General features: G+C 37.0%; 1 long non-coding RNA gene across 1 annotated transcript in view; it reads right to left on the bottom strand.

Moving 5' to 3' along the window:
* Positions 1–18,149, bottom strand: part of LOC147832527 (uncharacterized) — an 845,986-nt gene that overhangs the window by 149,678 nt on the left and 678,159 nt on the right. The gene's annotated exons all lie outside the window — the stretch shown is intronic.

Here is an 18,149-nt window from a genome sequence, read left to right as displayed (position 1 = left end):
ACACACCTAAACCAATGAATTAGGACCTGAACACCACGTGATAATTACAGGCAGGTGTGTTTGATATGGGTAGCAACTGAAATCTGCAGGAACGTAGATCTCCAGGAACAGGATTAAGCACCCCTGCTATATACCATGGGTTCAAACTCCAAGTTACTGGAGAACTGCAGGGCAGCAGAGTTTAGTTCCCACCCTGCTTCAACATTACCTGTAGATTTCTAACGAGCCTTAATTAGTTTTATCAGGTGTGTTTAATTAGAGTTACAGCTTAAAGTCCCGGTCACACTGAACTTTTCTCCCTATAGACTTCCATTCATATGCATGTGAATGCTACAGACCTGGAATGCATGCTTATGCGACAAATTTTACAGTTTGCAGCATTGGAAAGTTCAAGTTTGGAGAACTCTGAACTGCGAAATCACATCATGTGATTGCTTGAGACTAGGGTTGTAACAATATACCGGTATGACGGTCTACCACGATTTGAACGTGCACGATTATCATACCATGAACAATTGCATATCACCGGTTTTAACCCTTAAAGACCGAGACAGCCGCCCGCGGCTAAAAATAAGTATTGCTCTTAAATGTTTAATAACTTTTGATCCGCTGATCAGATTCATACAATTCAAAGATTGGCATAAAGAAGAGAATCTGAGCTTTCCAGTGATGTATCACATAACATACATCACTTTCAGACTTTCAGAGGCTCCGGAATCAGTGCGATTACGTCATCAAAATTTGACAACGCTGATTTGATAAAGAAACGCTCGTCACTGTGTCTCCGGACAAACCAGACACGATACATTGATGCATTGTCCCTCCTCCATGCCCAGATTGGTTCAAACTCGCTATATCACAACCAATAAGCATAGGTTTCGCTTTTGTTTTTGGACCAACACTGAGCTTTTTGAACAACACGGAATGAGAGATAAATAAAACGCAAAAAAAAGTTTTGCATGAAATAATTCTCATACTAAGTACTTTTGCATGCACAGCAGCACAGAAACATGACAAAACAGTGACACAGCAAAGACGAACTGCTGCTCTTGCTGTTTTCAAAAGACGCAAATGAAGGTGCAGCTGTTTGTCTGCATTGCAGACAACCATATCCAAATCCATATCCACAGACAACCATATCCATGCTGGCACATAAAACCTAAGGATGCTCCATATTAAATCTAGTTTCGTTATGTAACTATTTATAGTATAGTAAATATTTATATCTATTTTTTTTACTGAGGATTTGCACCATGTTTATTTGGACTTTGACACATTATTTATTATTTTTTTATTTGTTCATTCTACAAGTGGACACATTCTCTCACCTCAGCGGTCAAGATTAAGTCCTGAAAATCTCAACATGCTTACATTTCTTCATCACAACCTAGACTGAAAAAAACAACGCTTTAAATACATGTTTACAGCCATAAACTTGGTATTGCACTTTTGGTCTCCCATTTATCCTGCTTATAAGGAAGGACAGTTTAAGTTTATTTTTGTCTAATCTTAAAAGACCTTGCTTGTTTATTCCTTCTAATTTAATTTCTTAAAATGGGAAATTTTTCAGTTTAATTTTATAAAAGACTTCTATAGTTCTATTAAAATGGTTCTTTCAAAAGTTTGTTGAAATAAAACATTTGTTCAGTCAGAAAACGTGTTCTTATTCTTTTCAGGGTCTTTGCTATGAGAATTACTATTTAATACCGTATACCGCGAAACCGTCAAACCGTGGTATTGTTTTAGACGATTATCATACCGTAAAAAAATCATACCGTTACAACCCTACTTGAGACAAATCAAAGATCAAACCATGACCTCTCTAAACAAAAATAATGGACCAGTTGCTTGCTTTTTCAATCTCTAAATATTTTGTTTAATCCCACTCCTTTTCGCAGAGCCATGTGACAGAATTTTGCATGCTTAAACGTTATTTTGACTGCAGCCTTGCTGTGCAGACCTGTGGCTCTCAGTAATATGTAAGATGATATTTATGTCTGCTGATTTCTTAATTTTGTTATACATTTTCTGTTTTATATTTGTTTGCTGCCAAAACAATAAAATAAATTTGTCAGAATTTACAACTTAATTAATTTAAAGAATTAATAACAGGTAAGAATACTAATTAATTTTAGTAACACCTTGACATACTATTGTGTATGCAGTATAATGCTGTGAGTTGTAACACTACAGTACAGTTATTAACTGTACACAGTTTCCAGTTAGTTACCACTACTGCTCTATTACAGTAATTAACTGGCAACACTGTTGCCAGCTACTCACTGCAATGGTACGGTTACAGTAAACAACTGGCAACACTGTTGCCAGCCACTCACTGTAATGGTTCAGTTTCAGTAATTAACTGGCAACACTGTTGCCAGTTACTTACTGTAACCAAACTTTTACTGTGAGTAGCTGGCAACAGTGTTGCCAGTGTTCTACTGTAAAAAAGCCTGGTAAGGTCTAACAGTGTAGATCAAGGGTGTGTCCACGATTGTGTGTGGGTCCTTGAACATGCTGAGTCAGATCAAAAGTGTTAAAAACAGTCATCAGTTCTTTTACAGCATTGATTTCTGGATTATCAATGTGAATATTAAAATCCCCAGCAATACTAAAATAATCATATTCAGATGTTACTATTGATAACAGCTCTGTAAAATCATCAATAAAAGCTGGAGAATATTTTGGAGGTCTGTAGATAATGATCAGTAAGATGCGTGGAGACCCTTTCAGTGCTATACTCAGATATTCAAAGGACAAATAGTCACCAAATGACTCTTGTTTACATTCATACACTTCTTTAAACAGGGCAGCGATGCCTCCACCTCTCCTATTAACTCTGCAAACACTCAAAAAGTCAAAGTTTAAAGGAGCTGCTTCATTCAGAACTGCTGCGCTACAACTGTCATCTAGCCAAGTTTCATTTAAAAGCATAAAATCAAGGCAATTAGTGTTGATAAAATCATTGACTAAAAGTGACTTATTATTGAGTGATCTGATGTTTAGAAGTGCTAACTTAACAGTTTTAGTCGTTTTCACTACAGAAGTCTCAGATATACACACTGTTAACCCTTACTGTAGATTATGCAGTAAATAACTGTAAAATAGCCAGTGTTTTGCTGTAATAAAGGAAACAGTATTTTACAGTTAAAGGAGCAGGATTTGTATGAAATTTTGTAGTGCAAAGAATAAATTACAGTAATTTATTTTATGTACCCATTACAGATAGTTACTGTGATAATAAATGGTAAATTACTGCTCAACCATTATTACCCCATGTACTCTGATGCTTTATGTTGCTCTCTCTCTCTCTCTATATATATATATGTATATATATATATAGTTCAGTTTAGGTATGTGTATGGTCAGTATTGAGGAGAAAGTGAGACAATGCATTGATGATAAGATAAATTTCTCTGCAGCCATCTCTGTGTTTTCTTTGGTTCCTTTTATGTTTTTAACATTGAGTATCAGGAGTCAACCAATGTCAATGTCACAGAGCTAATTAAAAGGTAAAGATATCGACCTATATATTACCTATAGTAATATATATTACTATAGGTTTGGAACAACATGAGGATCAGATTTTTTTTTTTTTTATTTGTTTGCTTTGGATGAAGTTTTTATATTTTTATTGTTTTTATTCAATGATATGTGCATGATTGTGATAAATGTAGGCAATTCCTTTGAAAATATGCTATGTACCAGGGATGTCAAACTCCTGAAAGGCCACAGCCCAGCAGAATTTAGTTCCAGCCCTGCTTCAACACACTACCTTTAGATTTAGTTTGATCAGGTGTGTTTAATTAGTATAACTGCACTGTTACTCTGGCTATTTTACAGTTATTTACTGCACAATCTACAGTGTTTTGCTGTAATAAAAGGAAACATTTATTATTTATTAACACATTATTTTACTGTAAAAGGAGTAGACTTTGTATGAAATTGTGTAGTGCAAAAAATAAATTACAGTAATTTACTTTATGTACTCATTACAGATAGTAACTGACAATAAATAGCAAATTACTGTTCAACCATTACTGTCCCATCTTCTCTGATGGTTTATGTTGCTATGTATAGAGATGTGCATTTTAAAGGCAGAAATTAATGATTTAGGCATCACCACACACTCCCACGGGCTGTCTGTCTTCTTCTAAACACAAAGGTGTTAGAAAGAGTTTTCAGAAAATGCTGGCCCTTTAAGGGAGCCAGGTGTTTGATTTGTTTACTGCTGAGTGTGCTCTATTCTCTGTCCATCAATTCAGATGTAGAGTCTGATATGTATTAGGCTTTAAATAAGAATCTACAACGAGTAAATAAAATGTGTTCAAATGTTTTTGAGGGTTTCTATAATAAGGCTGTGTTTTAAGTTATATTGTTGTTATCTTGAACTGTGTACTTGAAAGCTACATTGTTAGCTAGTTAGCCTCTCCTCATATAACTTCTTACATTACTTTTGTCTAAGTATATGTATTTATTGGATATTGGATATTGCATACTGCCATAATGTACAGATGCTAACAGTTGTATGTATCTTTCTGGCAACTAAGCCAAAATTAAATTCCATCATCTCTGTAAGGTAACATGTGCACATCATCACAGGGAATCACAAAAACATGATACACATAGCCATCCACACACAAAAGCTCCACTGTCAGGTCACAGGTTGTGAGTTTGTTGCCAAGTATTTTTCAGAGCAGTGTTTCCACCTATGAATTTATATTAGAAACAATAAAAGTTTGTTGTCATGAGATAATTATAACAATAAAAGATTGGATATTTTGGTTTTTCGATGTTGCAAACTTTATTTTTATTTTTTATAATTATTTTAAACTTTTTATTGAGATTTGACACAGTTTTTAATTACTTAAAACTTTAAAATTTAAAATAATTATGTCGTGTTTTTTGCTGTTCATTTGCTGATCTACCTTCCTGCAGATTCCAGTTGCTATCCATATCAAACACACCTAAACCAATTAATTAGGACCTAAACACCACTTGATAATTACAGGCAGGTGTGTTTGATATGGGTAGCAACTGAAATCTGCAGGAAGGTAGATATCCAGGAACCGGATTGAGCACCCCTGCTATATACCATGGGGGTCAAACTCCAAGTTCCTGGAGAACTGCAGCAGCAGAATTTAGTACCCACCCTGCTTCAACATTACCTGTAGATTTCTAACAAGCCTTAATTAGTTTGATCAGGTGTGTTTAACTAGAGTAACAGCTTAAAGTCCCGGTCACACTGCACTTTTCTCCCAATAGACTTCGATTCATACGCATGTGAGTACTGCAGACCTGGAATAATAGCTCATGCGACAAATTTCATAATTCGCAGCATTGGAAAGTTCAAGCTTGGAGAACGCTGACATGCAAAATCACATCATGTGATTGCTTGATACCAATCAAAGATCAAAACGTGACCTCTCTGGCTTGCTTTTTCAATCTCTAATTATTTTGTTGAATTCCACTACTCGCGTTGTTTAATTCCACTTCGCAGTGCAGTATGACAGAATTTCGCATGCTCAAACGTTATTGTGACCGCAGCCTTACTGTGCAGACCTGTAATCTGCAAGACAATAATTATATCTGCTGATTTCTTAATTTTGTTATACTTTTTCTGTTATTTATTTGTTTGGTGCCAAAACAATAAAATAAATTTGTCTGAAAAATGTTATGCCTTCTATTTTTTTAATAACAGCTAAGAATACTGATTAATTTTAGTAACACTACAATAACTATATATTACATACTATTAATGTGTATGCAGTATAATGCTGTGATTTGTAACACTACAATACAGTAATTAACTGTACACAGTTTCCAGTTAGTTACCACTGCTGCTCTATTACAGTAATTAACTGGCAACAAAGTTGCCAGCTACTCACTGTATCGGTTCAGTTACAGTAAATAACTGGCAACACTGTTGCCAGCCACTCACTGTAATGGTTCAGTTACAGTAATTAACTGGCAACACTGTTGCCAGTTACTTACTGTAACTGAACTTTTACAGTGAGTGGCTGGCAACAGTGTTGCCAGTATTCTACTGTAAAATCAACCCGGTAAGGTCTAACAGTGCATTTAATAGACACCAGATTTGAATGATTTGCTATACGGTCTGAAAGAGTCTTTGGTTTTCTGTCACGTAATATGACACATATCTGCGTAGAGAAAGCTACAGACACACTGGGTTCCTGCTTGTTCTGTAAACATCTGATAAAGACACTGTTATCTAAGCAGGCCCCCGAGACACATCAATGGCAGTTTTTAAGTTTACCAGCTAAAGATGAGGTGTTTTTTTGGGACCTGGCGCTGTCGCAAAGACCTGAGGCCTTTCCTAGATGTAGGGCGAGGTGGGCTTAGAGATGGGCGTGTGGCTTGCTGACTTTTGGTTGCTAACTGGGGGCTAGCAGCAATAGAGTGTGAGAGTTTAGTTCCAGCATACACCAGTTCCTCCATCTTTTTTGAAAAATCCAAGAGAGGCGAGCAAGATGACAATGAGAACGTGTCTGGTGACAGAGGCTGTGGGTCTGAGGTTTCTGGCTGCTGAGATATGTTAACCTGGCTGTTTTCCTGGGGATCATCAATGAGTGCTGAGACTTGATGCTGTTCTGATGCATCACAGTCTGCCTGTGTTGAGCTCAGTGTGCAGGGCGCAGACGGCAGTTTGTCCGTTATCGGCGGTTGTTGTGGCTGCGTGGTGTTATCTCTGTCCTTGTAGGATGCGTCAGCAACAAATCCACTCAGGAGCTGATTTAAAGTCCTGTGGTCATCCGGACATTTGCTAGGTGTGTGTGTGTCATTCAGTTCAGTGGCATACACAGCTGATGGATGATGGAGGGAGAAGAGGATGTTGTCTTTCAGCACTTTTGCACCAAGCTTGTTTGGATGAAGGCCGTCTGATGTAAACAGCTGTCTTTGGTTCCAGAAGAGATTGAAGTTGTCGATGAAATTCTTAATATAAATATATTAACTATTTATATATGCTTAACAATTCTTTAGTAAGTAATTTACTAACAGCGTGTTCATTATCTGTTTCTAATTTATTAGGTATAGTTATCAATCATTAAAATACAGTTAACAAGTCAGAATGTAAGTCTTTTGTCTATCTATAAGGCACAGTTATAAGTAATGAACAAACTATCAACTTTTATTTAACAAGTCATTTATAAACCATTAACTAACAGTTTGTTAATGATCTATTAACTAGTTTTAACGGATAGTTATTCAAAAGTGTTACCATTTTTTCTTCTGGAAAAAGTCATATTTGTTTTATTTCAGCTAGAATAAAAGCAGTTTTACCTTTTTTAAACACCATTTTAATGACAAAATTATTAGCCCCTTTAAGTAACTTTTTTTCTCGATAGTCTACAGAACAAACCATCGTTGTACAATGACTTGCCTAATTATACTAACCTGCCAAGTTAACCTAATTAAGCTAGTTAAGCCTTATATAATTTTATATACAACTAAAACTATAATATATATAATTTTATTTATTTTTTTAAAAACATACACAGATTCAAAGAGAACCACAGATCAACAGGGAGACTGCAAAAGAACAGGTTCTACTTTAAATTGGACTAATTGAAAATCTGCTATTAAATATATCAAAACTATACAGACAAATGTAAAATGAAGTTAAACACCCTAAATCTGTTGAAACGAGTCGATCTGAAGGCAGTTGAGATTGCAGGATATTATTGGTCTGAAGCTCATGTACAAGTTTATTTTACATTCTATGACAGAAACACCATGCACGTCTGTTATTAAACACTCACAGGACATTCATTTAGACAACTATACAGATGTATTTAATAGTTCACACAAAAATTCACAAAGAGAGACTTTCACTTCACGCATATTTTGGGATTGAACAGACATGCGCAAAGTAGTTGCAGATGCGATCGAGCTGTTTTTGCGCTTGTTTTGAGTTTGAAGTGATCAATCAGATAACAGGAGAAAGCGCATGACTTCTATCATTTCAATATAGCATACTATAATAAAATCCAAAAAATTATAGTATAATATTGAGAAGTCATATCGCGGCCCACCTGCAGGGTTGCTAAGGCCCACTAGTGGGCCGCGGCCCTTTGGTTTAGAATCCCTGACCTATATGCAGAGATGTACACTGTTAACCCTTACTTTAGATAAGGGGTCTCAAACTCGCGGCCCTCGTGCCATTTGCGGCCCTCAGTGCAATATTTTGTGGCCTGCGCCGACCGCTGTACACTGACAGAATCCGTCCACACTACGCCGAGTTCTCGAGCGCTGAAAACGGATCGTTTCGAAAACGCTGGAGAGGCCGTTTTCATTCTGAAACGCTGCTGCTCCGTCTCAGTGTGGATGGGGAAAGACGAAGACATCTGAAAACGGAGGCGGGGCTGCAGACATTCGCCTCTCTGATTGGGTCTTTTCCTCAATATTAAGTAGCCTAACACACAGTTCAGTCCTGAATCTTCTTCGTGTTAGTTCAGACTTCGCAAGTTTGATCAAGGCTGCATCTCTTCTTCTCAGTTTGATATGGAAAACATACCGAGGACACGCGTCAATCTTCACAGGGAACCGTGTACTTTATAACTTCATTCACATCACCCTGGCTACGTTGTTTAACTTTCTCAACAATAAAATGTAAACTTGGTATAAGGAACTGCCTATTTTTATTTTAATATTAACAACTAAACAGACAGCAGAAATGTTGAGGCGTCGTGCTGCATGAGCGTCATCTTCACTGTGTGGATATTTATAACAAAACGGAGCCGATAACAACTGTCTCCTTTCAATTTCAGTGAAAATACGAAACATGCCCTCTCTTTTGCTGAATATCAGTTTTAATAATCGATAATGGCCATTATAAAAGTATAACATACAATAAGTGTATACAAAATGAACGTGGTTACATTAATCATTAACTTATCTTTGCGCTCAGCCAAAACAGTTACCTGAGAACAAATAATAGATTCCAATGACCAAAGTCAAGGAATATGTTGTTAGATAAAGATAACAAGATGAATGAAATATCACGTTTAATAAATATAGTGAGATTAGATCCAGCGGGAGATGCTTGATTAGAAGTCCGACTAGCAGAGCTCTCATCTGGGTAGACAGGCTGCAGCGCTTGCCAAAGTGTGTGTGTTTGTGTGTGTGGTCACGTGAAGTGCGTTTTCAGCATTTTGGTGTGGACGGAGAGCAGTTCAGAAACGCTGGGTAAAACGCGAGTGTGGACGCGGATCGTTTTCATTCTAAAACGCTGTTTTAAAACTAAACACACTAGTGTAAACGGGGCCTGACAGAATCAGCGGAGCGGGGAGAGAGCGCTCCACGCTCCGCTGATTCTATCCGTACACAGCAGTCACTGGCATTCCCTGCCCGCCGTGTAAACAAAGGGGCGGGGATGCCGGTGACGTCACCACGCACCCCGCCCCTTTGTTAGACGCTGTGACGGGCGGGAAGTGTTAGGAGGGAACTCGCGCCGGCCAGAACCAAGGTAAGCTGTTCCCGCCTCTGCCTGCCACTTAGCTACCTATCTGCAGCCTGCCACCTACCTAGCTACAGCCTGCATCTTATATATATTATAGGTAGATACAGACTGACACAGACTGATGTGACTGGAGTGGGGTGGGAGTGTTTTATTTATACATATATACGCCTTTTTTTTAGGTGAGGAAATGGAAGTTTTGAGTGTTTGAGAAGTGTGTGAGAAGTTATTCTCCACCTTGAACTTCAATAAGTCAAAGTACAGGTCTAGACTTAATGATGATCATCTTCAAGCCATACTGAGGGTCTCAACTGCTTCCGCTCTAAAGCCAAATGTGGTTCAGATTTGTGAGAAGAAGCATTGTCAAGTCTCTGGCAGCAAGAAGTAGGCAAAAGATGCCATGCTCAGAAGAACTGTTCATAATCTTCACTCAATGTTCTATTAATGTTCAGGACACTTCATGTTCAGAAGAAATAATTAAAACTGTTAATAATGACATTTGAGGACTTTTTTTTGTGAAATCCCTTATGCGGCCCAGCCTCACCCAGACTTTGCCTCCTGCGGCCCCCAGGTAAATTGAGTTTGAGACCCCTGCTGTAACTGAACTTTTACAGTGAGTGGCTGGCAAAAGTGTTGCCAGTATTCTACTGTAAAATCAACCCGGTAAGGTCTAACAGTGTAAGTAAGGTAACATGTGCACAGAAATCATCACAGGGAATCACAAAAACATATGATACACATAGCCATCCACACACAAAAGCTCCACTGTCAGGTCCCAGGTTGTGAGTTTGTTGTTAAGTATTTTTCAGAGCTGTGTTTCCACCTTTGAATTTATATTAGAAACAATAGAAAAGTTTGTGGTCATGAGAATTTATAAGTAAATAATAATTATAACAATAAAAGTTTGGATCCTTTGGTTTTTCGGTGTTGCCGACTTTATTTTTGTTTTTTATAATTTTTAAAAACTTTTTATTGAGAGTTGACACAATTTTTAATTATTTAAAACTTTAACATTTAAAATAATTATTTTGTGTTTTACGCTCCTCAGTTTTTTTTTTTTTTTTTGCATGCTCAGCATTGAGGAGAGTAACACATTTCACTGCAGCACTTTCTGTCTGTCTGTGTGTGTGTGTGTGTGTGTGTTTATTAAATATGTGTTTGTGATAAATGTTGGCAGTTGCTTTAAAAGCATGCTATATACCATGGGGGTCAAACCTCAAGTTCCTGGAGAACTGCAGCGCAGCAGAGTTTAGCTCCCACCCTGCTTCAACATTACCAGTAGATTTCTAACAAGCCTTAATTAGTTTAATCAGGTGAGTTACAGCTTAAAGTCCCGGTCACACTGCACTTTTCTCCCTATAGACTTCCATTCATACACATGTGAATACTGCAGACCTGGAATGTTAGCTCATGTGACAAATTTCATAATTCGCATCGTTGAAAAGTTCAAGCTTGGAGAACTCTGACCTGCGAATTCAAATTCATGTGATTGCTTGAGACCAATCAAAGATCAAAACATGACCTCTCTGGACAAAAATTTTAACTATGGATCTGTCGCTTGCTTTTTCAATATGTAATTATTTTATTTAATTTCACTCCTTTTCGCAGTGCCGTATGAATTTCGCATGCTCAAACGTTAGTGTGATCGCAGCCTTACTGTGCAGTCCTGTAATAGGTAAGACGATATTTATATCTGCTGATTTCTTAATTTTTTTATACATTTTCTGTTATTTATTTGTTTGGTGCCAAAACAATAAAATAAATTTGTCTGAAACTTTTTTATGCCTTTTATTTTTTAATAACAGGTAAGAATACTGATTAATTTTAGTAACACTACAATAATTATATATGACATACTATTAATGTGTATGCAGTATAATGCTGTGATTTGTAGCACTACAGTACAGTAATTAACTGTACACAGTTTCCAGTTAGTTACCACTACTGCTCTATTACAGTAATTTACTAGCAACACTGTTGCCAGCTACTCACTTTAATGGTTCGGTTACAGTAAATAACTGGCAACACTGTTGCCAGCTACTCACTGTATCGGTTCAGTTACAGTAATTAACTGGCAACACTGTTTATGTGCTGCATTGTTACTCAGTACTAGGGGTGTCAAAATGATCGATATCAGTTCAAGTAATAGATCATAACCGGTTATTACGTGATGACGTCATTTATCGTGCGCAATGTCGCAATACTACGGAGAAGGACAGAGGCGCGAGGGCGGCACAGCACATGAGCCGCTATTTCACTATTAGGGAGAAATGTTGTAAAACTTCACCTCTGCCTCTCTCTCTCTAACTTTAGAAATTTGAACCACTGGCCTGTTTGTAAGGTAACTTTTCTTCTCTTCTTGGCTGTTTAAGCTGTGGATCCAGACACGAGCAAGCCTGATGTGCAAGTTTTCTCCACTGTGTTGATTACCTGTGATAACTGCATATTCTTCCTGCCATCGGTGAACAGCGCTTTCATTTCTAAACCTCTTTCTGTGGAGAAGGACAATAACCAATCATAGGCATGAAAGACTTTGCCTGTCAGCGTTCAAAAAGCAGGCGGGATAATATTCACATTAGTTTATTTGCTGTAAATGCTCATGCTGTCTTCTGTGCATGAGTTTTGTTTAATACATTCAGAAAAAAAGTGTTTTTGTAATGAGGAGCCTGACATGGAGGGTTCCATTTGGAGTATATTTATTAGACACAGTTCAAACACAATCATACAACACGCACTTACGTGCGAACTCACATTAGTAGTATTCAGTATGGGTCTAAGGGCTGGCGGCTGGCTGTCAAGGAGTGATATAGCAGGCATGGATCAGTGGCAGGCGGCGTGGTTCAGAGTCAAGATATCAGGCGTGGTTCAGGGCAGGCGGCGTGGATCAATCAGAGTACAAGCAAGGTTCGGGGCAGGCAGAAGGCAACACAAAGTTGGTAACAGTCCAGGTAATACACGGGAGATCAGGCAGGCAGATAGTGCTCAGAAATGTCAGACAGGGCAGAACAAGACTTCGCAATGGACTGAGTGTGTGTGCTGCTTATATGTGTGAGCGTGGGTCGTTAGGGGGATGAGCTGCATGTGTGAGTGCTTATCAGTTTAAGTGGATGATGTAATGCTTAGAAGTCCGGTGATGGTGGAGTCTGTGGCTGGGAGTTCTGAGGGTTCTCCGGATCATGGGAATAGAGGAGATTGAAAGCCTAGAACACACTGAAAGGGGGTTAGACCAGTGGATGGTTTCCTTAAGGAGTTCTGTGCATATTCAGCCCATATTAGAAATGTACTCCATTCTGCCTGATTGTTATGACAGCAAGTTCCTAGAAAACGTTTCATCTCCTGATTGAGACGTTTGGTTTGGCCGTTGGATTGAGGATGGAAACCGTAAGTTAGACTGACGTTGACTTGGAGATTCTTGAAAAAAGTTGACCATAAATGGGAGGTAAATTGGGGACCTCTGTCTGACACAATGTCTTTGGGTAAACCATAATAGCGGAAGACATACTCACTCAGCAATCCGGCTGTTTCCAGGGCTGTGGGTAACTTGGGGATTGTGATAAGTCTACAGGATTTTGAAGAAACGTCTATGACGGTGAGTATGGTGCACTGTTAGACCTTACCAGGCTTTTTTACAGTAGAACACTGGCAACACTGTTGCCAGCTACTCACTGTAAAAGTTTGGTTACAGTAAGTAACTGGCAAAAGTGTTGCCAGTTATTTACTGGAACTGAACCATTACAGTGAGTGGCTGGCAACAGTGGAACTAAACTCTGCTGCCCTGCACTTCTCCAGGAACTTGGAGTTTGACACCCATTGTATATAACATACTTTTAAAGCAACTTCCAACATTTATCACAATCACATATGCAATAAAAAACGTGCACACACACACACACACACACACACACACACACACACACACACACACACACACAAACACACACAGACAGAAAGTCCTGCAGTGAAATGTGTTACTCTCTCCTCAATGCAAACAGCAAAAAACACAAAATAATTATTTTTTTTTTTAAATAATAAAAAATAAGCATATGAAAAAAACACATAAATAGAGATATAGATAGAAACATGTTTGTGAAACACAGGCACATACTGTCAATTCTCAATAAAATGTTTTAAATAATTATAAAAAAAATAATAAAGTCGGCAACACAGAATATCGAAATGATCCAATCTTTTATTGTTATAAATATTATTTACTTTAAAAATCTCAAGACAATGAACTTTTCTATTGTTTCTAATATCAATTCATAGGTGGAAACACAGCTCTGAAAAATACTTAGCTACAAACTCACAACCTGGGACCTGACAGTGGAGCTTTTGTGTGTGGATGGTTATGTGTATCATATTTTTGTGATTCCCTGTGATGATTTATTTGCACGTTACCTTACTAAGGTGATGGAATTCAATGGTTTTTATGTGCATAAAAACTGCTTATTTGCCAGAAAGATACGTGAAACTGTTAGCATCTGTGCATTATGACAATATGCAATATCCAATAAATAAATATACTTAAACAAAAGTAATGTAAGAAGCTATATGAGAAGAGGCTAACAAGCTAACAATGTAGCTCTCAAGTACACATTTCAAGATAACAACAATATAACTTAAAACACAGCCTTATTTTAGAAACCCCATAAAATTAATTTGAACACATTTTACTTACTTAGTGTAGATTCTTATTTAAAGCCTAAAACATATCAGACTACATTTGGATTGATAGACAGAGAATAGAGCACACTCAGCAGTAAACAAATCAAACACCTGACTCTCTTAAAGGGCCAGCATTTTCTGAAAGCTTTTTCTAAAACTTTTTTGTTAAGAATAAGACAGACAGCCTGTGGGAGTGTCTGGTGATGCCTAAATCATTGTTTTCTGCCTTTAAAATGCACGTCTCTATAACTAGCAACATAAAGCATCAGAGTAGATCAGTACTGGTTAAACAGTAATTTGCTATTTATTGTGTAAATAAAGTAAATTACTGTAATTTATTATTTGCACTACACAATTTCATACAAACTCTACTCATTTTACAGTAAAATACTGTTTCTTTCATTACAGCAAAACAATGGCTTTTTTACAGTGTTTTACTGCATAATCTACAGGGTAACAGTGCAGTTAAGCTTTAACCTTAATTAAACACACCTGATCAAACTAAATCTAATGGTAGTGTGTTGAAGCAGGGCTGGAACTAAATTCTACTAGGCTGCGGCCTTCCAGGAGTTTGACACCCCTGGTACATAGCATATTTTCAAAGCAACTGCCTACATGTATCACAATTATGCACATAGCGTTTAATAAAAACAATAAAAATATACAAACTTCGTCCAAAGCAAAAACAAATAATAAATAAATAATCTGATTCTCATGTTGTTCCAAATCTGTAGTAATAATAAAAAACAGAACAAATAACATGATTTAAACATTTATTTAGGAAAGCCTTTATACTGTTAATGCCACTTTTACTTACTTCATTTGAAGTTTCAACAAATGTATAAAATGTAAAAAAATTCATTGAGTCTCTGCAAAAATGTATGTTTGTGCTGTTTAAGATATTTTTTAATAATACATTTTTACTAGATATTTAGCAAAATACTAATATTCAGTTGAAAGTGCAATTTAAAATCTTTACTATAGGTCAAACTAGGCAATTAGATTAAATTAGATTAATTATAGGAAAAGTAAACAAAGTTATAAGAATTATTGTGACAATTTCTTTGCTCTGTGGGAATATTTTTGCCTTTAAATGCATCTCATCTATAGCGTACAGTCCACAGATAAAATTACTTATTGATTTTATCACGGTCTGGGTTCAGTCCACAGGACGTTTTACGACTCCTGGCTCCACAAAGTCTGGGTTCCCCCAACAGACTTATCTCTCCAGTGTCCCTGGATTACGTAAGCCTAGAGCTTCAAAGACATTCCTGCCCAAATACACACACACACACACACACACACACACACACACACACAAACACACACAAGGCTGTTCCGACAGAAAGAAAATGAACTCAAAAATCCTGGACAAGCACAAAACTAAAGTGTTATGTTTTGTAAACTTTGTATCTCATTTCTGACTTTTCTTACCTGTGTAACCTCTCTTATAACCTGTATGCCTGTTCCCTTTAGGCCTCTTTAAAGCATAAATAATGTAAGGATATGAAAAATTATGTTGATGTACTTTTAAACCCCCCCATGTTTGGTACTGATGGGTTTCTGCTGACATTTTATAACACATGATGCATAGAGCAAGATCATAACTCATTACTTTATTCTTTAAATCCCTGTATTAAATGCCTGTCCGCATGCTTTGGGCGGACACTCAAATTTGCATACGAGCAGCCTCGAGACAAAAGGAAGGATTCGCGCTCAAACTTTCCCCTGAAATCATTGGTCAGAATGCTGAACGGATTGTCACGTGACCCGCAGGTATAACCAGACATCTCCCCAAAACATCCCGCAGAGCAGTCCGAACAACAAACATCACCAAAAGGTGGCCCTTTGAGGGTCACACGGCTCTTCTAAGCCACATGCACTTTTCCCGCCACGTTTTCTTATTTTCCGGCAAAGTAAACTCAGTTTAAAGTTTGCGATCGCGTTCAAACTCAACGCATCAAGAAGGACATCAAAGGAGTTTCATCAGGACGGAAGCATAAAGAGAGAGAACCCAGACATTAAGTCCAGGGTATTTTAGTTATGCGATTAAGCTGTGCCCCTTTTGTCAAAAAGGTGTTTTTTATAATCTTGGTGGTCCTTATTGGTGCGTGTGGAACTGAAAGTTTTGACACTCTTTTATCTGAAATCTCTATTTCCTCGCTTTACTATCTCTCTTTGTTGTTACACGTTCTATAGACCCGATATCTCCACGTGGTTTACCTTTGTTCTATGGTTAATGTTATTAACCATAATGTTAATGTGCGTTTGTTCGTTATCTGTCTGACTAGTCAATAAATCCTATTATAATCAAATGAATTGTATTGTTTGCCTCACAAGAAAATGTCACTGAAATACAGATTCCCCTGCCTAGCTGTTATAAGTTGATTAAAACTTATGAATGATTAATCTACTTCACAAGAAGTAGCAATTAAATTCCCTTTTTCTAAATGAATAGATCATTGCCGTGGCCGCTCGGAAGAATAATAATGATTAATAATAATTCGTTATTCTTGATAATTAATATTCATAATCTGAGAGTCCGCTCGGTCGAGCGGGCATGATCAAATACAATCATATATTTGTTTGACCAGATTGACTGAAGCTTAAGCCGGAATATTAATAATTAAGAATAAACCGTTATTGTTGATTATTAATATCCATAAAATGAGCTAATTTCTGTTACATATTGGTGGAGAGAATGCGGGCAGTATTCCAAACATTTTCTGTGAAACAAACTTTCCAATTCATTGTGATTTATGGAGTGCGCTATAGAAGAAAAAAAAGGACCGTGAGAAGCGCTTCCTTTTCTTCAAAGCTGGAAGGACAAAAGCCTCCCCCAGCCATTCTGTTCACCTACACATCAGAAAGCTGCCCCGTGTTGAGTGTAACAATTTAAACTGCAGTTCATAATATTTTTGAATAATTTTTTCAATCAGAGAGGCATTACAAGTGAGGGAAAGAAAAACCACAACACATTACTTTCACAGTGTAAATAAAATACTGAGTGGTAATTAAACACATTCCTTGCTCTCGGAACCATATTGAGATTGAAATAAGGAAAACAACAACAAAAAAGAAACAAACAAACCAAAAAAGAAAAGAGAGAAAAAAAAAGAACACATACATATACATGATAATAAATTAACAAATGACACCTAAGTAGGCCATTAACGTTAAATGTAAAATATCACTCAATTTCTTTGCTTAATACACTCTTAGATAAGTTTGTATCATTCAAAAATAAGAGGGGGGGGGGGGGGGAGAGAAGAAAAAAAAACAATACAGATGCAGACAGGGTTAAATATGCAATATGGGATATATAGAGCTATTTTTTAAAATACAACAGAAATGGTTGCCAAGCTGTATAGAAATCCTCTGTTTTACCATTAATTGTATATCTAATTTTTTCTATTTGAGTGAACTGTAACAGGTCATACATCCAATGAAAGTAGTTTGGCGGCGAAGGCTTTTTCCAATTTAATAAGATAATTTATTTAGCAATTATTAAGCAAAAGGCTAATACATTTAACTGCAAAGATGATAACAATACATTTGTAGGATTGAGTCCAAACAGTGCCACTAAAGGACATGGTTAAATTTTTAGAAGAAAAATATCAGATATTGATTTAAAGATTGATGTCCAAAAAGAAATTAGCTCTGGACAAAGCCAAAGGGTATGGTAGAGGGTCGCTGGAGCTTGACGGCATCTGTCACAAATGGGATCAATTTCTGGGTTTATTTTAGATAGTTTAACTTTTGTCCAATAAACTCTGTGTAATAGTATAACTGTATCAGTGAATGGCGAGCACAGATAGAGGTAGTGTGTACATGACAAAGAACTTTTGACCATTCATCGTCTGAAAAAACATGGTTGAGATCTGATTGCCACTCTAGTTTTATTTTAGACAAGGATGAAGAATCTGACATTATATTGAATGAGAAAATCGTTTTGTATATGTTGGAAATGGCACCCTCAGAGATTTTTATTTCTAAGATCTGATCA

This window comes from Danio rerio, chromosome 19 (genome assembly GCF_052040795.2).
Source record: "Danio rerio strain M-AB ecotype USA chromosome 19, GRCz13ab, whole genome shotgun sequence".
NCBI classification, from domain to species: Eukaryota; Metazoa; Chordata; class Actinopteri; order Cypriniformes; family Danionidae; genus Danio; species Danio rerio.
The sequence above is the reverse complement of the archived record's forward strand: the minus strand, read 5'-3'. Positions and strand labels throughout refer to the sequence as shown.